At 38.4% G+C, this 23,918-nt stretch overlaps 1 long non-coding RNA gene, 2 other non-coding genes and 3 pseudogenes across 4 annotated transcripts; all 6 read left to right on the forward strand.

Moving 5' to 3' along the window:
• Positions 1 to 4,719: 4,719 nt before the first annotated feature.
• LOC140021648 (uncharacterized) lies at positions 4,720 to 8,260 on the forward strand. Of its 2 annotated transcripts, XR_011825550.1 has the most exons (3): positions 4,720 to 4,936; positions 6,726 to 6,806; positions 8,068 to 8,260. It is a non-coding gene; the product is annotated as an uncharacterized lncRNA (long non-coding RNA). The 2 variants fall into 2 exon arrangements; XR_011825551.1 differs by lacking the exon at positions 8,068 to 8,260 and having other exon boundaries at positions 6,726 to 7,104.
• Positions 8,261 to 8,882: 622 nt separating this feature from the next.
• Positions 8,883 to 9,001, forward strand: LOC113719787 (5S ribosomal RNA). The gene has a single exon (XR_003455032.1). It is a non-coding gene; the product is annotated as a 5S ribosomal RNA (ribosomal RNA).
• Positions 9,002 to 9,425: 424 nt separating this feature from the next.
• Positions 9,426 to 9,545, forward strand: LOC113719777 (5S ribosomal RNA; annotated as a pseudogene).
• Positions 9,546 to 9,957: 412 nt separating this feature from the next.
• On the forward strand, positions 9,958 to 10,090 carry LOC113719776 (5S ribosomal RNA; annotated as a pseudogene).
• A 979-nt stretch (positions 10,091 to 11,069) lies between these two features.
• LOC113719766 (5S ribosomal RNA) lies at positions 11,070 to 11,188 on the forward strand (annotated as a pseudogene).
• A 395-nt stretch (positions 11,189 to 11,583) lies between these two features.
• LOC113719783 (5S ribosomal RNA) lies at positions 11,584 to 11,702 on the forward strand. The gene has a single exon (XR_003455028.1). It is a non-coding gene; the product is annotated as a 5S ribosomal RNA (ribosomal RNA).
• Positions 11,703 to 23,918: the final 12,216 nt, after the last annotated feature.

Below are 23,918 nucleotides of genomic sequence, written 5' to 3' on the forward strand. Positions count from 1 at the left end.
ATTGAAGCATGAAGGCAGATCTAAAGACGAGACAAATCAGGAATGGTTCAACTCGATCAAAGCCCGAGCCATCGCTCAAAGTTGTCGGTGCAAATGTATAACCGGAAGCGTGCAGGATTAATTTCATGATAATTGAGAGTTGCATGATGAGGGAAAAAAACAAGTTGCAAGTCAGTGCAAGCATGGAGGATTAATTTCATGATAATTGAGAGTTGCGCAATGATTAAAAAAATGGGGTATAAATCAGTAAGGGAAAAATATAAGAAATAAAATAAATTAAAGGACATTAAGAAAAAGCTGGAATTGACACTTCAAATAAATTTTAGTCTAGAAAAGCCATATTGCTTTACATGATGATGTAATTTAAAAGAATAAAGCGAATGTAACATGGTTGGTGCGATCATACCTGTGACGCCCCCGCTTCTCCCAAGGGCGAACCCTAGGGTATCGGCGGGACGCCTGCCTAGCTCGCGCCGGGACTCAAAATTTCAAAACAATAAAACTAGATAAACCCACAAGCGTACTATTCACTATATATCTAACGCCAAAAGAGTTCTATTTACATCTTCAAAAGTATCGAGTCAAACCACTCTAATACATTAGAATAACAACCAGCAGAAGGTAGACCCTATGGAGGGTCCTTATACAAACCACCAAAACAAAAAAAAAACATCCTAACTGTCCGACTATTACAATCAAACCTAACTATACTAGTGAAGGTGCCAAGAAGTTCCCCGCGTCGTCCCCTGCTAAGGAAAACAAAGGAAATGGGGTAAGCTAGAAGCTTAGTAAGTGAACAGGGTAAAAGTGTAAAATTTCACATTTAAATAAACAGCTATTCCACAAAATGTCAAGTTGAGTGCAAAAGTAACAATACAAAGGACGGATACAGGTTGGCTCCAAAGCCAAGTCATTTGCCATGCGTGATCTCCTGTCGACACTCCGTCGACCATAAATAAGGTCCGTAGAACTCCATTTGTACACCCACCGAACACCTTATCACCCTCACTGGCCAGTCACCTCACAAACTTGCCCGGGCGAACGAAATCACAAACTTGAGCTTGAGTCACAAGCTCGGGTCACAAACTTGGTCCACATTCTCGGTGAACCGGATTCACAAACTTGGTGACCTCAGACTAAGTTGGACTGGCTTCGACCAAGCCCTGACCGGCTCGAATAGTCCATCTAGGTCGGAAGATCAACCCCAACTTACAAACGTCACCCCGAGCTACAAGCTCAAGGGGTTCAAACCCAAAACTCACAAACGTCACCTCGAGCTACAAGCTCAAGGGGTTCAAACCCAAAATAATTCATGTATACACATCTCATAAAGAAACATAGGTACAAACTAGGGTTTAGGTCGAGTGTGATAAAGTACACCCTCGCCTAAGTTCCCCTTTTATTCACATCAAAACACATAAGCAGTTTATACACATAAACGGCCTGAATACTTACTCAAAATATAAAAGTAGTACAAGAACAAAATCACTTCGTGCGTGTTCGCTAGTAGTGGGCCCCACCGGCTCCGCCTAGCTCACCACTGTCTGAAATAGAAGATTGCATCACATATTATCACAAACGGCCACTAACATGCCCAAAACAAGTAAAACGGCAAAATCGGCACATGCAAGTGCGGAAACGGCAAAATGGGCGCATGCGCGCGCGGGACGGCAAACGGAAATGGCCAAATCTGCCATCTCAAACCGTTTTGATCAAAAGTTAGGCTAGGAATGTCGGATCAAGGTGAGCAAGACACCATTTCGAAGCTATGAGGAAGGGCTACAATTCTCATGAAGACACCTTAATCTAGATCTGAATGGAAGCAGGTCGAAATTATGGAAAACCGTACCAGAAATTTACGTGTTCGGGTGACGAACAGGGTTTGTTTTCTAGACCATAACTGACAGCTCACAAATCCAAATCAAGAAATTCCAAAGGCGTTGGAAAGCTAGGACATAAGGCTATAACTTTCATGTTTGGAACAAAAGCTGAATCAATACAGAGCATGGAGAAAAATAGGTCCAAACATTCCTGTCAGAACTGTCCAAATTCGAAGGCAGTTCTGACAACCGATCTTGTTTTGGTCATAACTGGAGCTAAGGGACTCGGATTTTGATGAAATTTATACCGTTTCGAAGCTGAAACCAAGATCTATATTTATTATGAAGGGGTCAACACCCAGTTCGTACGTTATCAAAACGGATAAAGCAAGGTCAGAAGCAAAATTCAGAACGTACGCAATTCCAGGGTACAAAACAGGTGCGAGTGCTTTGGCTATAACTCGGGCTACCTCTGTCCAAATCAAGTGATTCCAAAGCCAACCGAAAGCTAAGACACCAGGTTACATTTATTAAGAAGACGTCAACAACCAAATCAGAAGTATTCCCAACCAAATTAACCAATTACAGAAGCAATTATCAAGTTCGGATAGAAACAGGGCAGCAGGGGTATTTCAGTCTTTTCACTGGCTACGTTGCTCCGATTGAGCTGAAATTTTGTAGGCACCTATAAAATACCATTCTATACAACTTTAATGTTTTATTCCAAGCCTAATTCGGCCTCTAAGATGGTGCAATAAAACCGGACAGAACAAGGCTGAAATTTTCCAGAAATCTGGGAATTTTGGGATTCAATGAAACTTTCTTCATTTCTTGCCTCAATCCACCACCACAACCTCCTATATAAGCTTAGATACAACATATATCATCCATATAGCAAATATAGGCAGAAATCATCAAACCCTAACTTACATATATCACCTTAAAATCATCCCAACAACTTGTATCACAACTAATCTAACCAAAACATGAATTATATAACATCTTAATAAAAAATAAAAGAACCAAAGCTATGGGTTAGACCTTGTACCTCAACGAAAGAAGCTTGCAAGAGTAATACTTCACCTTCTCTTGGAATTTTTGTTTCCCCTAGCTTCCCAAGATCACAACTCATACTTTAATCGGTTTAGTTTTTCTTGTTTTCACTCATTCAAGCTAAAACCAAGATTGATTGAAGTTTCCTTTTCTTTTGTTTTTCCTCCCTCAACTCACGGCTGATATGCAGAAATAATGGAGGAAATAGGTTGGTTTTTGGTGATAAATATGGTGTAAAGTAGTTAGTCAACCATCCAATGAAATACCGCCACTTGTCGCCACCAATTCCATTCATTTTTTCCCTTCTCTCTCTTGGTATTTAAAGTCAACAATTGTGGCTGATGTATGAGATATTTTGAGGGTTAATTAGCTGTAATAAAATAAGAAGATTAAGGTAATAAAGTAGGGATCAAGTGGTGTGTTCAATTGGTAGCGCGCGACACTCGTCGGTCCAAGCCGTTTGTCCTAAAATCGCATATACTTGAGTTTTTAACTTCTAATCACTAACTTATTATTATTACTTCTAATCATATAATATTTCCTCATCCAAAAGTCACTCTTAGCTACCAAATTTGATCCTTACTCGGTACCGAATAGGCACACTACGGAAAAATGTGAAAACCCTAATTTGCTCCAATCTTGAAACCGAAAAGTGAAACCCTACTTTTTAGGTTCATTTACACTTATAGTGGAATGACTGGGTAGTAGGGCTATAATAAATAAATAATTTCCAAATAAAGGGCATTGTTAAGAAAAACGTGAGGAATTTTACAATTCCAGTGATTAAAATTAGGGTTTCAATTAAAATATGAGGGATTTAAGAAATCCGGTTAGTCACAAGTAAACTAGGGTTTTTGATTAAAATATTAGGGTTTCTAATCTTTTAAAACAAAATAAGGTTTTAAATCAAATCCAAAGAAATAGTATTTTCTTTACAAACAACCTCCTAATATTCGGGGTGTCACAATACCGATACTATTGCACCAGATCCTATAAGAACTCGAAAGTTAAGCGTTCTTGGATGAGAGTAGTGTTAGGATAGATAAGGGTAGCACCCCTTCCCTTTTGCTCAGAAACCCAATTTTCCTTTTCGTTCTTTATCCCATAGCAATTTAGTTTCGTTGGAACGATTTCTTCGTATTTTGCTTCTTATCGAAAGATGAAGGTGGATCTAAAGGCAAGACAAATCGGGAACGGTATAGTGTCAGAACTGTGAGGACTCGCAAAATTTACTTATTTAATCTCCTATTTTTAGCTTATTTAATTATTTATTTGGTCTTTTACTCCGAATATTATTTTCTAAGCTCTTGAGACCTAATTACATGAAAATATAGTTTCATTATATTTTTAAAATGACTTGTTTCAAAAATTAATTTTCGGAAGCTCGTTTAGTGAAAATAGTGAACACGTCTTTGGAAATCTTGATCGATTGAGAGTACAATAGGTTTGAAATATTGGAGACATGTACAATGGACCTAAATTAGGCATTTTAATGTTTAAATACTCAAGTGATAGTTATTAGTACTATCGTTATAAGAATTTCTCGGAAGTTTCGCGTTATCGCGCTTAAATTGGAGATACGCGTTTTCACACGCGCGATTTAAATTCAGGAACTTTAGACCCTTGTTTCGAGACAATTAAGAGTGAATAATGTTTATATTAACATGAGTGCATTAGAGGTTTAGTGCACTAGTGAACCAAACGCGCGAGAAAATCGAGCCTAAAAACGTGCCAAACGAGCCTTACAAGAGTTGACTTTGGAACAATTTTTCACCACACATTTAATCTTCTTTGAGAAGCCAACTTAGATCAAAATCACACTCTCTCTTCTCTCTCCTCACAGCCGGCCAAGCTCCTCTCTCTCTCTAACTCATTTGCAACAAAAATTCTGCACACTAATCTCAACCAAAACTACCCCAAATCACCTCCAAATCACACCAAACTTGGAGACCACTTAGCAAACCTCTTGGAGGTTGGATTTAGCTAACAAAAGGCTGCATCTTCACGGGTTCTTGGAGCTTCAAGAGGGCCGAAATTTCTGATCTTGCACACCCAAGGAATAGGTAATGATCAACCCTTGGATTCTTGTCTTTTGGAATTTATATAGCAAGATTAAGCTCATGCATGCACTTAGTTAGCTTGTTTATGGTGAAAATGAAATGAGTGGGCTCTTGGTATTCCCACACTTGGGTTGTTGTTGCTGATTTAAGGATTACTGTTGGATTTAATGGTAGTTTAGTGGTTATAATGATGAGTTTATGGAGTGTTATTGTTGGAAACTCAAAGTAGAGGTCTTGGCAAGAATTTCCGAAAATGCCCCTGTTTTGTTCGGCCATAAGAAGGCCCATTTTTGGTGATCTATTGGCATGAACCTGATGTATATATGTTATATTATGTGTGTAAAAATTTTCGTTGGAAAACATTAACGTTTGGTGGGTCAAATGAATTTTTCTCCTAGAAGTGGCAATCTGGAAATCTGTTCCGTATTGCACTGTCCAGCGTTGGCATTTTGGCTATAACTCTGTCCTCGGATGTCGAAATCATGTGCCGTCGGTGGCGTTTGAAACTAGACATTCCTAGCTTTAATTTGGTATAAAATTTACGTTCTGATTCCTTGTGAGAAAGCCGAACCAAATGTTTTAAGTTCGCTGTCCTGTTGCTCTGTTCGTCTGGAATGAAGTGTTCAGGCAGCAACTTGATGCCCGAATTTGAACCAGATGGGTGCCGAATTTGGGAATGACTTCTTCTGTGATGTTTTAGTACTATGAATGTATTTTCCAACGGCATAAGCCATGCTCAATTTCGAGCTATATTGACTGAGTTGTGACTGAAACAAGTGGACTGCTCTGTTTTGGAAAACCCTAATGTTGGGACTGGTTTGGAACCAAATCTTGGAATGAACTTGTTAGTTGATGTTTTTGATATTAAACACTTACCAAAGATATTATGGGTGTATCTTAGACCCTTATTTCACAAATGAACCATGGTTGGATAACTTTCTTGGTTAGACGATTGGAAATTTGGAAAATGAAAGTCAAAGGCAGATTGCCTTATAATTTTCCTGAACTTTGGTTGACTAATTAACTATCTTACCGAAAGTATTTTTCCCTGAAATTTGATAGAGTGGTACCTTTCATATGGGAGTAAAATACTGCCAATTTTGGTACCAATCCAAGTTCGTTTCGATACCGAATTAAATTTCTAGTGTTGGAGGTTCAAAACTGGAAATTCTTCTTCAGTCTTGAATCTTCCTCAACTTGGGGCTACTATATCTTGGTGCTCGAAACTCCATTTCTCAATCCGCTTGTATTGTTATACTCTTGGATTGTAACACTATTTGATTTCCAAATTTCAAAGGTTAGTTCAAAACAAGTGAATTTTACTGAATTTCCAAAATTGGCCAAAAACCAACCTTGAAACTGTCTTAGTATTCTACAGCTGTAACTTTGATCCAACTTTTGAATACCTTCCATTTGGAATCATGGGAAAGTGTCTTCTAGAAACTTGTAGTACTCGGAATGTAGTTTCCAATGGTATCAAGCTTTCCAATTTTGGACCTACGTAGTGCAAGATACGATTTTTCTAGAATTGACACCCAAAGCTAAAATTTGACAATTTCTTAGAAATGAGATTTTGGAAACTTACCTTCTTTTCTCGATACCGATTGAACATTTTTAACTCGATTTCATGAAAAATGTTAGTCTCTTTCTTTAGACTTTAAAACTTTACTCTTGAGCCTCGATTATTAATAATTAAGGCCCAATTCATGAATTCCCTTTAGATTGTACAACCTTCTTTGATAAGTAGGAGTTCTAAGTGATAGTGTATAATAGTTAATGGTTGTTTACTCAGGCACTCGAGGGAATCTCCAAGGGGAACTCGGAGCGGACACCTAAAACGCTTGTTTGAAAACTACTCGCTTGTTTTGACTAGGTGAGTGTTCCATATAGGAATACGTAATTGAATAAGTCTAGGACACGCTTATTTCATGATTATTAAGTGCTATGTGTTAAGTATTTACCATACTCATGCCTATTTAAGGAATGTATACTTGCATTGTATATCTACACGAATTGGTTAAATCATTAACCATATCAAATGACCATATGAACTCGATACATGCTTAACTTGCTAGATTGTTTACTTAGTCTACTTGGTTTTGAAAAATGGAGTCGAGTGTGTACTTTATCGCACTCGTTCTCTTTTGAGATGAATAATTCATGCTTGAAAATACTCGAATAACATGACTTGGTATGCTAAGGTTGCATACGTCGTTGGAGTGAATCTCCTCGACTCTCACGTGGTAAAAATGGGATAACGGCCAATGATGGCCTATGCATATGACCAATGCTTGTCAATTAACCGTCAACCGTGAACAGTTAACCGTTAACCGTGAACCGTTTACCAACCCACATGACTACCTGATTACCTGACTATTTGCTCATATGATTTCTAATCTATATGATTATTCGATATCCGTGAATTATATGCTCCCATGAAATCAACTTGTATTGCTTACGTGCTTACGTGCTAAGTATCCACTTGATCACTTGATTATCATGAATCACATGTTATATGAAGTTGTCCATCATTGTTAGGCGAGTGTGTACTTTATCTCACTCGACCTACTCAAATGATGAATTTTACCTTTTGTCGAATTACTTGATTACTTGTGCATGTTGTAAGCTCTAAGCTGAACTTGGGCCCTGCCTCGGTTACTGACCTACTCGAGCCAGGACTGGGCTCGGTCGGGTAGGTTGGAACCCTGGACAACCGTTTCGGTATACTCGAGTATTACCACTGGAGGGATAAGGTGATGGCCAGTCAAACCGAGGGGATCCGGAAGTCATAAGGTGCAGATGACTGACAGAGTTCCACTGGAACACCGTATCCTACATTATATGTTTACCTTGTATCATAATAATTGTTTCGTGCTAAAATGCCAACATGAAATCCTGAGCTATGCCTGTAATAAGCTCCAATCACTCGTGAACTATACATGCCAATGTCTCATACCATGATAAATGTCTCAAATTACCGTACAAAGATTATCACCTCATGATAACATGCCATTGTGTAACCTTGAACCATGCATATGATATGCCCAACTTACTTGATTTATTTGAACCGTTAGAGTGTCTTGGAACCTCACTGGGCTGTGTAGCTCATTCCACGTTGTGGTTTTCTTTTACAGGGTTCGAGACCAAGGGTACTCGTGAGTAGTACTAGAATGTTTTCTTTTGAAGACTTTAAGTTATATTATAACGGATGGCTATTGTACCATTTTCCGTTGGGTTGTATTTAAGCTTGAAAGCTACTTAGTTGTAAGTGTGAGATATTTGAAGTACCTTAATTGTGTATTGAAGTTAATTAAAGTATTTCGAGCTCTTGAATGATGGATTGTAGTGAGTCCTGGCGAGAGCTGGGCAGGCGTCCCGCGGATACCCTTTGGTTCGCCTTTGGGAGAAGTGGGGGCGTCACAAGAACTCTAAAATTAAGCATGCTTGGACTAGTGTAATACTAGGATGGGTGTCCCTCGGGCAAATACTCGTGTTGCACCCTCCTATTTTGTTTCGAAACACAATTTTCCTCTTCGTTCTTTATGCAGAGTAATTTACCACCGTTGGAGCGATTGTTTCATATTTTGTTTCTTATCGAAGCATGAAGGCGGATCTAAGGAGAGACAAATTAGGAATGGTACAGATCAATCAAATTTCGGGTGGTCGCTGAAAATTGTCGGTGCAAATATATATGTGTAACCGTGAAGGATTAATTTCATGATAATTGAGAGTTGCGCGATGAGCGAAAACAAACAAAGTCCAAATCAGAAAGAAAAAAATAAATAAATGTAAATGGATAAAATGAGATGAAGAAAATGCTTGAATTGACGCTTAAAATGAAATCCGGTCTAGAAAAGCCACATTGCTTCGCAGGATGGGGTAGTTTAAAAGAATAAAGCGAATTCGCAGGATGGGGTAGTTTAAAAGAATAAAGCGAAAGGAACATGGTGTCTGCGATCATACCGGCACTAATGCGCCGGATCCCATCAGAACTCCAAAGTTAAGCGTGCTTGGGCGAGAGTAACACTTGGATGGCTGACTCCCTGGGAAGTCCTCGTGTCGCACCCTTCCCTTTTTGTTTCCAAAACCCAATTTTTCTCTTCGTTCTTCATCCCATAGTAATTTAGCTCCGTCGGAACGATGGTTTCATAGTTTGCTTCTTGTCAAGGCATGAATTCGGATGTAAAGACGAGACAAATCAGGAACGGTACGGCTCTATCAAAACTCGAGTCGTCACTCAAAGTTGTCGGCACAAATGTATAAGCGCAAGTTTGAAGGATTGATTTCGAGATAATCGAGAGTTACGCGATGAGTTATGCGATGAGGTAAAAAAACATGATGCAATTCATTACAAAAAATATATAAAAATAAATACATAAAAGGAAAAGAAGAAAATGCTTAAATTGACGCATAAAACGAAGTCCGGTCTAGATAAGCCACATTGCTTAACAGGACCAGGTTAATTAGAAGAATAATGCGAAAGGAACATGGCAGGTACGATCATACCGGCACTAATGCACCGGATCCCATCAGAACTCCGAAATTAAGCATTTTTGGGCGAGAGTAACACTAGGATGGGCGAGCACTCCGGGAAGTTCTCGTGTTGCACCCCTCCCTTTTTGTTTCGAAACCCAATTTTCCACCTCGTTCTTTATCCCATATTAATTTAGCTCCATCGGAACGATTGCTTCATATTTTGCTTCTTATAGATGCATGAAAGCAAATCCATAGGTGAGACAAATCAGGAACGATATGGCTCGATCAAAACCCGAGTCATCACTCAAAGTTGTCGGCGCAAACGTGTAAGCACAAGCGTCAAGTATTAATTTCAATATAATTGAGAGTTGCGCGATGAGGGAAACAAAACAACGTGCAAATCATTAATAAAAAATTATTAAAGTAAATAGATAAAAGGATAAGAAGAAAATACTTGAATTGACGCACAAAATGAAATTTGGTCTTGATAAGCCACTTTGTTTCACAAAACGGGGTTACTTAGCAGAATAACGCGAAAGGAACATGGCGGGTGCGATCATACCGGCACTAATGCACCGGATCCCCTAGGAAGTCCCTAAGAAGAACTCAAAAGTTTAGCATTCTTGGGCGAGAGTAGCACTAAGATGGGTGACCCCCTAGGAAGTCCTCGTATTGCACCTATCCTTTTTTGTTTCGAAACCTAATTTTTCCTCTTCGCTCTATATCCATAGTAATTTAGCTCCGTCGGAACGTTTGCTTCATATTTTGCCTACTATTGAAGCATGAAGGCGGATCTAAAGGCGAGACAAATCAGGAATGGTTCAACTCGATCAAAGCCCGAGTCATCGCTCAAAGTTGTCGGTGCAAATGTATGACCGGAAGCGTGCAGGATTAATTTCATGATAATTGAGAGTTGCGCGATGATGGTAAAAATAAGATGCAAGTCAGTGCAAGCATGGAGGATTAATTTCATGATAATTGAGAGTTGCGCAATGATTGAAAAAAACGGGGTATAAATCAGTAAGGGAAAAATTTAAAAAATAAATTAAATTAAAGGACATCAAGAAAAATCTTGAATTGACACTTAAAATAAATTTCAGTATAGAAAAGCCACATTGCTTTACATGATGATGTAATTTAAAAGAATAAAGCGAAAGTAACATGGCTGGTGCGATCATACCGATACTATTGCACCGGATCCTATAAGAACTCGAAAGTTAAGCGTTCTTGGATGAGAGTAGTACTAGGATAGATAAGAGTAGCACCCCTTCCCTTTTGCTCAGAAACCCAATTTTTCTTTTCGTTCTTTATCCCATAGCAATTTAGCTCTGTCCGAACGATTTCTTCATATTTTACTTCTTATCGAAGGATGAAGGTGGATCAAAAGGCGAGACAAATCAGGAACGGTACAGCTCGAGCAAACCTCGGATCCTCGCTCAAAGTTGTTGGGTCAAATGTATAAGCGCAAGCGGGAAAGATTAATTCAATGATAATTGAGTGTTGGGCAATGAGTGAAAAAAAACAAGGCTCAAATCCGTAAGAAAAAAAAATGAAACTAAATAAATAAAATGATAAGAAAAAAATGCTTGAATTGATGCTTAAAATGAAGTTCGGTCTAGAAAAACCACATCACTTCACAAGATGAGGCAGTTTAAAAGAATAAAGCGATCATACAGGCACTAATGCACCGGATCCCATCAGAACTCTAAAATTAAGCATGCTTGGACGAGAGTAATACTAGGATGGGTGACCCTCGGGGAAATCCTCGTGTTGCACCTCTCTCTTTTTGTTTCGAAATCCAATTTTCCTCTTTGTTTTTTATCCCAGAATAATTTAGCACGTCGGAACGATTGCTTCATATTTTGTTTCTTATCGAAGCATGAAGGCGGATCTAAGACGAGACAAATCAGGATTGGTACAGTTCGATCAAAGCCCGGGTGGTCGCTCAAAATTGTCAGTGCAAAGGTATAAGCGCAACCGCGAAGGATTAATTTCATAATAATTAAAAGTTGTGCGATGAGGGAAAACAAACATGGTGCAAATATAAAAGTAAATAGATAAAAGGATAAGAAGAAAATGCTTGAATTGACGCATAAAATGAAATCCGCTCTAGATAACCCACATTGCTTTACAAAACGGGGTTACTTAGTAGAATAACACGAAAGGAACATGGCGGGTGCGATCATACCTGCACTAATACACCGGATCCCATCAGAACTCTGAAGTTAAGCATTCTTGGACGAAAGTAGCACTAGGATGGGTGACCCCCTAGGAAGTCCTCGTATTGCACCCCTCCCTTTTTGTTTCAAAACCTAATTTTCCTCTTCGTTCTATATCCCATAGTAATTTAGCTCCGTCGGAACGTTTGCTTCATATTTTGCCTATTATTGAAGCATGAAGGCGGATCTAAAGGCGAGGCAAATCAAGAATGGTACAACTCGATCAAAACCCGAGTTATCGCTCAAAGTTGTCTGTGCAAATGTATAACCGGAAGCGTGCAGGATAAATAAGGTGCCAGTCAATGCAAGCGTGCAGGATTAATTTCATGATAATTGAAAGTTGCGTAATGAGGGAAAAAAAGGGGGTATAAATCAGTAAGGAAAAAATATATAAAAGTAAAAAAATAAAAAGATATCAAGAAAAAGCTTGAATTGACACTTAAAATAAATTTCGGTCTAGAAAAGCCACATTGCTTTACATGACGGTGTAGTTGTCACACCCCCACTTCTCCCTAGGACGGACTCAAGGGTATTAGCGGAATGCCTGCCTAACTCTCGCCAGGACTCGATACGAATCCAATTCAAACTTAAGGATAAACAACTAATAATAAAAGTCGAAGTAAGGAAAAGTCGCTTCCTTAATTAAACATTCAAATCTTACTTCATAAGTTACCAAAAGTACATCAATTTTTCCTAAAAATACAACCACCATAAGACGAATAATCGATTACATCCAAAATTCTACTAAAAAGGTAATCAAGTTAGCTTCTCCAAAAATCTTTCCATTCCGAGCTCCTATTAAGGAAAACAAACTAATGGGGTGAGCGAACGCTCAGTGGGGCCAAGAAAAACATGCAAACACATAGTTCAAGTAACAATAACACTTATACAGGAAATAAAGCTATAAAGTTCAAGAAATTCACAATTAACAATAAACACACTCAATAAGGATACGGGAGCTCTCAGGAGCTAGATTCCACTTGCTTTGCTGAGACTCGATCCAATACCTCCAAATGTGATATATAAAAAGATTAAAAGATGAAAAAGATTGACTAAATCAAATGCTCGGACCCTCTAAGTCCCCAGTGGAGTCGCCAAACTATAGCGCCCCATTTTAAAAAAAAAGAGTTATAAAAATGAATTTTGATTTATTTGATTAAAAAAATGTGTTTTTGATTTTTTAGTAAATGAATAAAGAAAATGATGGGCCTAAAATGGGGTTTAATAAGTGCGACGGTTTGGGCCCCAAAAAATAGTTAAAAAGGGTATTTAAAAAAAAATAGGAGTTGCCATTTGGTATTGAGTAAAGGTGTACCAAGTCACCTAAAAGTAATTTTTAAAGGAAAGGTAGGAAAAACTCTTTTTAACGACTCCAAGTCTGCGAAAGCTAAGAGAAAAAGGATCGGGAATCACATTTGAAGAAAAGGAAGGTCAGAATAAAATCCCAGGCACCCTTTCAACCTAGCCAAAGCTAGTTGTGTAATTTAGTCAAAAAGTTTTCTTAATTTAACCTAAAAATTTATCACATTTTTGGAGGTATTTACTTGGATGCAAACCTAGACCTAATTATCAGGGTCAGAATATCTCTTCGAAGTTATTTGATGCAAATCACATTAATTGCGACGCCCAAAAGTAAACTTTCGAAGAAGTCACAAATTGTGCAAAAATATGAGACTCAAAGAAAAGAAAAAGAAAAATAATTATATACGAATACATGATCTAAAGGAATGCATCATAAAGGATGAGGGGAGCTAAAATTCGTGACTTTAATTTTTCCTTTTATAGAGGGAACACGAGCGTGCTAAGGCTAGAAAGCCAAACTCGTCCATATCCCATATTTGAGGGGTATTTTCTAATCTAATCAAGCAAATGTACTAACCTATCTCTAGTTTTCCTTATATGAAATGCAAGTCTAATGTTATGTCTCACACATAGGGATAGGGAATAAAAATAATATGGGATAAGGGATATACATATAAGGGGGAACATGGGGTAAGGAATATACGTATAAGGGGGGATGTTATGCAAAAATGATAAAAAAACCCTAGAAAGTGAAAAATATGCATGAAAATGCAGTGTAGTCACATAAACATGATCCAGCGTGTGAAGGGTTCCTAAGGGTCTAGCGTTGGACTAGCACATGTCTATAAGCTCTCACTAGAAATCGGAACAAAGGGCCACAACTAGCGTTAGTGTGACGACCCCACCTCCCCCTAAGGCGTACCAAAGGGTTCGGCGGACCGCCTGCCCAGCTCTCGCCAGGACTCTCTCACTCGTATCACATGCATACATCCATAGACCATAAATAACATCGCAATTCCAGCTTATAATTTACATTGACGCACAATCAAGATACAAAACCTCAATATACCCAAACTGGTTCAAAGTGTATACAATCCAGATACAAAACATTCTATTCGAGTAATAGCGCGAGTACAAGTCAAAAGTCAAAACAACTAGTCTACGCTAGTCTTTACATATCTCACGCCTCGCTCGTACCCCTGAAAGGAAAACAAATGGAGTGGAATGAGCTAAAAGCCCAGTGAGGTTCCAAATAGCAAATTGACCATTATTTATAAGTACAAGTTTTCGATATAGCAAAGTAACGAGTATGAAGAGTTCATAAAGGTGAGCAATAACACGTCAAGTAGCAATCTCAAAATGAGCGAGTGTAAAAGTTTTTCAAAATAAACAATAATCCAATAAGCAATAATCATTCCAAGGCATAAGGATACGGATGGCTCTCAGGAGCCAACTTCCATTCATCATCAGGAGCTTGATCACGTAGTAGTTGACACTCCGTTAACTTTCAAGTAAAGGAACCAATCCAGTAGAACACCACTTAAACGACTCTCCGTCCACCGTTCAAACCCCCAGCTGGGCCCAAAATCCTCAAGAAACACGGGTAGTAATACTCGAGTATACCGATTAGTCGAGGAGATATCACTCCATTCGACAAAACAAGAGACCCAGGGTTCGTTACCCAATCGACCAAGCCCTTGCCGGCTCGACTTAAATAACTCGCCGCAGGGTTTCTGGAATTCTAGGAAGTGCGCGCATCATAAACAAGTATATCGAGTCAATTGCAACAATAAACAAGTATATATCACATAAGGGCAAGTGCGATAAAGTACACTCTTGCCCTAACAATTCACGTATATAACATGTAATCATATTGGCCACGTATCAAGTTCAAGTATCAAGTCCAATTCGGTATTTGAAAGCACTCACCAAAAGATGTAGTGCCTTTACTGGTCACTTTCAGGTTATACTCCGGGTTCGGAGTCCAAATCTGCGATAAAACTCAGTTTGAGAATTTTGAAACATGACTAAGATTCGAAACTTAGACGTTTCGTTCAATAAAAATCAAGAAATTGGAATTCACTTGGAGAGTAGTCGTGAAACACTTGCTCGATTTTTAAACGATAAACTTTGTAACATTTATACTTGAAAATGCCATGCGAGTCGAAAGTATAAGGAAAACATACTCCGAACAATCATTATTTCATTTCTCAAGGGTACAAGTTCGGCCAAGTCCTTACTTATATACCTCGGAACAAGAAGACTCAAGTACCCTAGATGGTTCAAGTGATATTCATATCAACTCTACCCAAGTCGCAAGTGTATTTCTATAGTCCTTGAGCGTAAATTTGGGCAGCACGCCCTTTGTGTTTACCAAATTTTCCAGCCATTTATGGCTTCATTATTTTTCCTCAGCCAATCCCAAAGTCATACATATCATAGATTCAAGTAAATAGCCGTTCCACAGGCTCATAACAACATAAGAATAAAAGTCAAAGTGATAACAAGTACGGAAATGTAACCTAGCAAAAGACAGATTTGACGTGGGGTTGCGGAAAGAACACATCCGAGGCTACGCTTATCAGATTAAGGCGTAAATTATATTGTTTCGAAGCTAAGACACAGGGCTAAAATTTTCATGAAGATCACTTAGTCCAGTTTCCAATGCAACCTAGTCAAATTCCCAATTTACAGAACCAAAATCCAACTAGTCGGCTAATTAACTGTACTGCACTGGAATGGTCATATCTCAGGTTACCAAGGTCCGATTAAGGTGTTCTTGGAGGCGTTTAAAAGCTAAGATAGAATAATAAAACTTTCATGTTTTGGAAAATAGCTACATCCCAACGGATTATATTGAATAAACACAACCAAATAGACTAAACTGTCCACGCGGAACTCTGGAATGTAACCTGGAACAGCGAGGGTATTTTCATATTTTCACAAGATACGTTGCTCCGATTGAGCTGAAATTTTGTAGGAACCTATAAAATAACATTATATAAAACTTTAATGTTTTATTCCAAGCCTAATTCGGCCTCTAACATGGTGTAACAAAAACGGGCAGAATAGGGTGAAAATTTCCAGATATCTGAAATCTTTTGGTTTCATTGATAGTTTTCTTAATTTCTTGCTACACTTGCTACCAAAACCCCCTATATAACCTTGGATACAACATATATCAATCATACATCAAGTATAGACAGCAAGCCATCAAACCCTAATTCATGTAACAAAAGGGAAAACTACCCAAAACATGATAATAACCGTCATTCATCACAATATTGAGAAGCTAAGCTAATTTAAACAAGATTAAGAGTAAAATTTGGGGAAATCATCATCCTTACCTTGCTTAGTGTCTACCAAGAGCAACCCTAGCTTTCCCCTTCAAAATTTCACAAATAGCTCACTAAATAAACACTCAAGGGTGCCTTTAATCGGTTTAGTTTCTTTGTTTCCTCCCTTGGTTGCTAGATTCAAAAAGAAATGAAGAAGTTTTTCTCTTGTTCTTTCCCTCTCTCTCTCTCGGCTCTTCAGCAGAAAAATGAAGGAGTATGGAGCAATTTGGGGGATAAGAAGGTTGGACAATTGTCTTGGTCAATGGCCCCTAATGGTGTGACACTTGTCACAACCCTTACCAAGTAAAATTTTCTTTTTCTCTCTTGTATTTTCAGCCCTTAATTTCGGTCAAGCTTAGCTGGAAATTAGGAGATATTTTGATCAAATATTAATGAGTTTGTATGGTAAGAAAGTGGTGGTCAAGTGGTGTGTTCAATCGGTAGTGCGCGGTACCCGTCGGTTCGCGCCGTTTTTCTTAAAAACACACGTACTAGGGTTTTTACTTCCTATTCACTAACCTTGTATCATTGCTCCTAATCACATATTATTTCTCACTTAAAAGTCATTTTTAATCACCAAATTTGGTCCTTGCTCCGTACCGAAAATTCATCCGGCGAAAAATCGCGAAAACCCTAATTTTGCCCCAATCTTGAAAACGAAGAGTAAAACCCTACTTTCTAGGTTTATTTGCACTTATTGTGGAACGATTGGGTAGCAGGGCTTTAATAAATAATGAATTTCCAAATAAAAGGAAATTTTTAAGAAAAACGTGAGGGTTTTACAATTTCAGTGATTAAAATTAGGGTTTCTATTAAAATATGAGACATTTAAGAAAACCGGTTAGTCACAAGTAAACTAGGGTTTTTGATTAAAATTTTAGTGTTTCTAGTCTTTTAAAACAAAATAAGGTTTTAAATCAAACCCAAAGAAATACACTTTAGTATCTTCTTTACAAACAACCTCCTAATATTCGGGGTGTCACAATCTCCTCTCCTTAAAAGAATTTCGTCCTCGAAATTCATACATGCACTTCGAATAACGTAGGGTATTTTCCTTATATATTCATTTCCAGCTCTCAGGTCTCATTATAGCCAAAACTTAGTTAAACAATAGAAATCACGAATCATACCTTCTACTATCTCCGAGGGTTCAGGTAATGCCTGTTGATCCAAGGCGTACACTCTAGCTGGCACTCTTGGCTTAGTCCCTCCTACATTTGCTTGTTCAGGGTTTAGGTGTGATCTACGGGGACAGGTTGCAAGCTGGTGTTTGGTACTACCACACCATAAACATTTTCCTGTTTTCCGCCAGCAATCATTCTCCGTATGATTGACCTTTCCACAGTACCCACAAGATACTTGAGGGGCTGAGGTCTGACCTCCTTGTGCGGCACCTCTTGCTTGGCCCCAGCCACGCGAAGCTCCTCTTGGAGTACTTTCCTTAGATATCCCTGAAATTTTCTCACCACCATCTCCTCGACCTATCTTAGAGGGTGGCATATCTAATTCACCTTGTTCTTGCCTATGACTTCCACCAGGCGTACCTCTCCTTTTTGCATGAAAAGCCCTCACTTGTGCCGTAGCAATTTCTATTCGTTGGGCCTTCTCCAAAACCTCCGTAAACGTGTTAATTTGGGCTGCCGCTAAGGCTTCTTGTAACTCCACATTTAGCCCTTGCACAAACCTCCGTACTTTTCTTTGCTCCGTGGCTATCAGTTCAGGAGCAAATTTGGACAACTTTGTAAACTGAGTCTCATACTCGGCTACACTCAACATTCCCTGACGGAGTTTAATGAAATCGCCCTCTCTCTTCTCCTGGACGATAGGAGGAAGGTATTTTTCGTTAAACTCCCGTACAAAATTTAACCAGGTCCATGCAGTCACTTCTCTCTCCCATTTGGCCCTCACTACATTCCACCAAGCTCTAGCTGGCCCTTCAAACTGGAAAACAGTGAATTGCACTTGCCTCTCCTCGGTATAGTTTAAGGCGGCAAAAATATTAATCATGGCCTCCAGCCATTTCTCAGCTCCATCCGGGTCTGGCCCTCCTAAGAATTTGGGTGGAGAGAACTTATGGAATCTCTCTAAGGCCCTATCTTGCCCATTATCAGGGTCCCTAGGTTGATGTACAGGGGCTTGACCCTGTTGTTCCACTAACCGAGCCAGAATGTTAGTCATCTGTTGAATGGCAGTTGCCACTTGATCTCCCCCTGCAGCCTGGGGTTCAGGTTGTGGCTCAACCGTTGCCTCTCTCTCCTCTCTCGGTTCTCGTACCGGTTCCTGGGCTTGTCCACCCCCACGGCTACGACTAGGACCGCGTCTTCGGTTATTTCCCCTAGCTTGACTTCTTCTACCCTCCATGTTTCGCAGCTAATCAACTATAACAATATAACCAACTATTCAATGATAGAATATAGCCACTAAGTAACTATATAAATATAAACAGCATAAAATAGAATAACACAAATCATAAACCTCTCTAAATCATAAAACAGGGCAATACAACACATTCAATCAAAACAAGTCACATAACTTATAAAGCATTAATCCTAGGTATCGCTCAGGCACTACACTTAATCAAGGCTCGAAACTCGTGAATAAGAAGGATCCCAAATCCCATGAATATCTTCAATATATTTCAAGTCCAAACTATTCGCATTCCCCGTGCCTTTGTTTTCGCAATCCAAACTTATCCCAATATTACGCGAGATCTCAAATTATCGTAAAGGTGTCACTCTTTGGTATTCGGGGACAAGAATCCGAAAATATGATAATTCACCACTCAAGCTGGCCAGGCTCAAGAGCAAATCACCCGTATTAGAGATTCCTACCCAACATACATATCTAAGGTCCCCAATAATAGACAATTGTTCCACACTTAACAAGTCAATCCCCACAATCCGAGAACCCTCTCCCGGCACGAGCTCAATAGGAGCTCTGATACCATCTGTGACGACCCCACCTCCCCCTAAGGCGTACCAAAGGGTTCGGCGGACCGCCTGCCCAGTTCTCGCCAGGACTCTCTCACTCGCATCACATGCATACATCCATAGACCATAAATAACATCGCAATTCCAGCTTATAATTTACATTGACGCACAATCAAGATACAAAACCTCAATATACCCAAACTGGTTCAAAGTGTATACAATCCAGATACAAAACATTCTATTCGAGTAATAGCGCGAGTACAAGTCAAAAGTCAAAACAACTAGTCTACGCTAGTCTTTACATATCTCACGCCTCGCTCGTACCCCTGAAAGGAAAACAAATGGAGTGGAATGAGCTAAAAGCCCAGTGAGGTTCCAAATAGCAAATTGACCATTATTTATAAGTACAAGTTTTCGATATAGCAAAGTAACGAGTATGAAGAGTTCATAAAGGTGAGCAATAACACGTCAAGTAGCAATCTCAAAATGAGCGAGTGTAAAAGTTTTTCAAAATAAACAATAATCCAATAAGCAATAATCATTCCAAGGCATAAGGATACGGATGGCTCTCAGGAGCCAACTTCCATTCATCATCAGGAGCTTGATCACGTTGTAGTTGACACTCCGTCAACTTTCAAGTAAAGGAACCAATCCAGTAGAACACCACTTAAACGACTCTCCGTCCACCGTTCAAACCCCCAGCTGGGCCCAAAATCCTCAAGAAACACGGGTGGTAATACTCGAGTATACCGATTAGTTGAGGAGATATCACTCCACTCGACAAAACAAGAGACCCAGGGTTCGTTACCCAATCGACCAAGCCCTTGCCAGCTCAACTTAAGTAACTCGCCGCAGGGTTTCTGGAATTCCAGGAAGTGCGCGCATCATAAACAAGTATATCCAGTCAATTGCAACAATAAACAAGTATATATCACATAAGGGCAAGTGCGATAATGTACACTCTTGCCCTAACAATTCATGTATATAACATGTAATCATATTGGCCACGTATCAAGTTCAAGTATCAAGTCCAATTCGGTATTTGAAAGCACTCACCAAAAGATGTAGTGTCTTTACTGGTTACTTTCAGGTTATACTCCGTGTTCGGAGTCCAAATCTGCGATAAAACTCAGTTTGAGAACTTTGAAACATGACTAAGATTCGAAACTTAGACGTTTCGTTCAATAAAAATCAAGAAATTGGAATTCACTTGGAGAGTAGTCGTGAAACACTTGCTCGCTTTTTAAACGATAAACTTTGTAACATTTATACTTGAAAATGCCATGCGAGTCGAAAGTATAAGGAAAACATACTCCGAACAATCATTATTTCATTTCTCAAGGGTACAAGTTCGGCCAAGTCCTTACTTATATACCTCGGAACAAGAAGACTCGAGTACCCTAGATGGTTCAAGTGATATTCATATCAACTCTACCCAAGTCGCAAGTGTATTTCTATAGTCCTTGAGCGTAAATTTGGGCAGCACGCCCTTTGTGTTTACCAAATTTTCCAGCCATTTATGGCTTCATTATTTTTCCTCAGCCAATCCCAAAGTCATACATATCATAGATTCAAGTAAATAGCCGTTCCACAGGCTCATAACAACATAAGAATAAAAGTCAAAGTGATAACAAGTGCGGAAATGTAACCTAGCAAAAGACAGATTTGACGTGGGGTTGCGGAAAGAACACATCCAAGGCTACGCTTATCGGATTGAGGCGCAACTTATACTTTCGAAGCTAAGACACAGGGCTAAAATTTTCATGAAGATCACTTAGTCCAGTTTCAATGCAACCTAGTCAAATTCCCAATTTACAGAACCAAAATCCAACTAGTCGGCTAATTAACTGCATTGCACTGGAATGGTCATATCTCAGGTTACCAAGGTCCGATTAAGGTGTTCTTGGAGGCGTTTAAAAGCTAAGACAGAAAGCCATCAAGTATAGACATATAACCTTGGATACAACATATATCAAACCCTATATAACCTTGGATACAACATATATCAATCATACATCAAGTATAGACAGAAAGCCATCAAACCCTAATTCATGTAACAAAAGGGAAAACTACCCAAAGCATGATAATAACCGTCATTCATCACAATATTGAGAAGCTAAGCAAATTTAAACAAGATTAAGAGTAAAATTTGGGGAAATCATCATCCTTACCTTGCTTAGTGTCTACCAAGAGCAACCCTAGCTTTCCCCTTCAAAATTTCACCAATAGCTCACAAAATAAACACTCAAGGGTGCCTTTAATCGGTTTAGTTTCTTTGTTTCCTCCCTTGGTTGCTAGATTCAAAAAGAAATGAAGAAGTTTTTCTCTTGTTCTTTCCCTCTCTCTCTCTCGGCTCTTCAGCAGAAAAATGAAGGAGTATGGAGCAATTTGGGGGATAAGAAGGTTGGACAATTGTCTTGGTCAATGGCCCCTAATGGTGTGACACTTGTCACAACCCTTACCAAGTAAAATTTTCTTTTTCTCTCTTGTATTTTCAGCCCTTAATTTCGGTCAAGCTTAGCTGGAAATTAGGAGATATTTTGATCAAATATTAATGAGTTTGTATGGTAAGAAAGTGGTGGTCAAGTGGTGTGTTCAATCGGTAGTGCGCGGTACCCGTCGGTTCGCGCCGTTTTTCTTAAAAACACACGTACTAGGGTTTTTACTTCCTATTCACTAACCTTGTATCATTGCTCCTAATCACATATTATTTCTCACTTAAAAGTCATTTTTAATCACCAAATTTGGTCCTTGCTCCGTACCGAAAATTCATCCGGCGAAAAATCGCGAAAACCCTAATTTTGCCCCAATCTTGAAAACGAAGAGTAAAACCCTACTTTCTAGGTTTATTTGCACTTATTGTGGAACGATTGGGTAGCAGGGCTTTAATAAATAATGAATTTCCAAATAAAAGGAAATTTTTAAGAAAAACGTGAGGGTTTTACAATTTCAGTGATTAAAATTAGGGTTTCTATTAAAATATGAGACATTTAAGAAAACCGGTTAGTCACAAGTAAACTAGGGTTTTTGATTAAAATTTTAGGGTTTCTAGTCTTTTAAAACAAAATAAGGTTTTAAATCAAACCCAAAGAAATACACTTTAGTATCTTCTTTACGAACAACCTCCTAATATTCGGGGTGTCACAGTTAGACTAGTGTGGAATCGGAAAAAAGGTGCCACAACTAGCATTGGACTAGTGCGGTGACGTCATGCATTTATTACAATGAAATAAGTCATATAAAACATAATAAAGCGAATAAATACATAAATCACATAAAACACATAGCACATAAGCATGGTATCCAGATGCAAGGTCCTAAGAAAGCGAGTAACACATAACACAGAAGCATGCAAAACCTACCAAGTAAATAAAGCAAATAAACCCCTAACTATTACACTTAGGGCCCTAACTACAATCTAGAGGAGCAAGAATGAAGTAAAATAAAATAATAACCTAACTATTATAATTTTGGCATTTAATTGCCTTCCCAAATAATCAAAATTGAACTAAAATAAATATACAAAATTAAAATAAATAAAGCGAATAAATAAATAAATGAAATGAAAACATTCAAAAGGCATGCAATTAGGCACATAAAGTCACATAAGCGCACATAGGGTCAAGTTAAATCAAATGAAGGGGTAGAGTGTACCTCCCTTGAATTGGTGCCCTAATGAAATGAAATTTTCTTATTTACCCTCCAAAAACAAAGAAAAGGTCAAGGCATTACTTTAATTAACAAATAATCGCAAGAAATGGAAATAAACACAAAATTGAATCAATCAAGGTACTCAAATAAAAGTAAACAAGCCATATTTGACAAATTAACACAAATAAGGACCCAATTGAAAGAATTAAAGAAGTTTGAGGGGTCAAATCATTATTATTGTAAAAATTAAAGGTTTAAATTAAAATAAATTAAAATTAACGTCTTAAGATGAAACTACCAAAATCAAATGCTAAAACTCGTGAAAATGAATGAAAGCCTATTTGCTATACCTAAACAAACAAGATTATCCAAAATTTCACTAAAGTCCAAAGTAAAATATAAATCTATCGAAAATTATTAAACCTTTGAAATTCATCCTAAAATTTCCAAATAATCCACTCAAAAATCATATTAAAATATGCCAAAAGCAATTAAGATTTTGAAATGACAAAATTGATCATGTTTTTCCAAATTTTGGGCCATAGTGAAACAAGAGGAAACTTGAGGGGTTAGACTATAATTTTTAAAGTTTTGCATGCATAGCTTCGTAGAAGCTTTGTCCTGCAACCGAGGCTTTGTTTTCCAGTTCCTGGGTTCATCTTCTGCAATTTCATTTCATTTTACCAGAGCACAAACGCAGGCGATAAACCTCGAAGTTTGGATCAGGAAAGGATTGTGTATCTTGGAAACTTAACCAAATGTGATTACTCAGACATAATATCTAACCACATACAAACATAGCAAAATCTGGAGCTCATAACCCAAAAAAAAAAATGCAGCGAAAAGAAAAGACACAAGAACAGATGGATCTTTCCTCCAATCTCCTGGGTTTACAAGACAAGTTTCTCCTTTCTAAACATGATTAAAGTCTCAACCAAACGTCAAGCATTGATCTTTAAGCAAGGAAAACACAGAAATTCGATCATCAAGCATGCAAATCTTCAGCAAGAATTTCCTGCAATTTTCTGGGTTTTCGTTTTCAAGCACACAAAACCAGCCATGACTCAAA

Source organism: Coffea arabica, chromosome 11e (genome assembly GCF_036785885.1).
Source record: "Coffea arabica cultivar ET-39 chromosome 11e, Coffea Arabica ET-39 HiFi, whole genome shotgun sequence".
NCBI classification, from domain to species: Eukaryota; Viridiplantae; Streptophyta; class Magnoliopsida; order Gentianales; family Rubiaceae; genus Coffea; species Coffea arabica.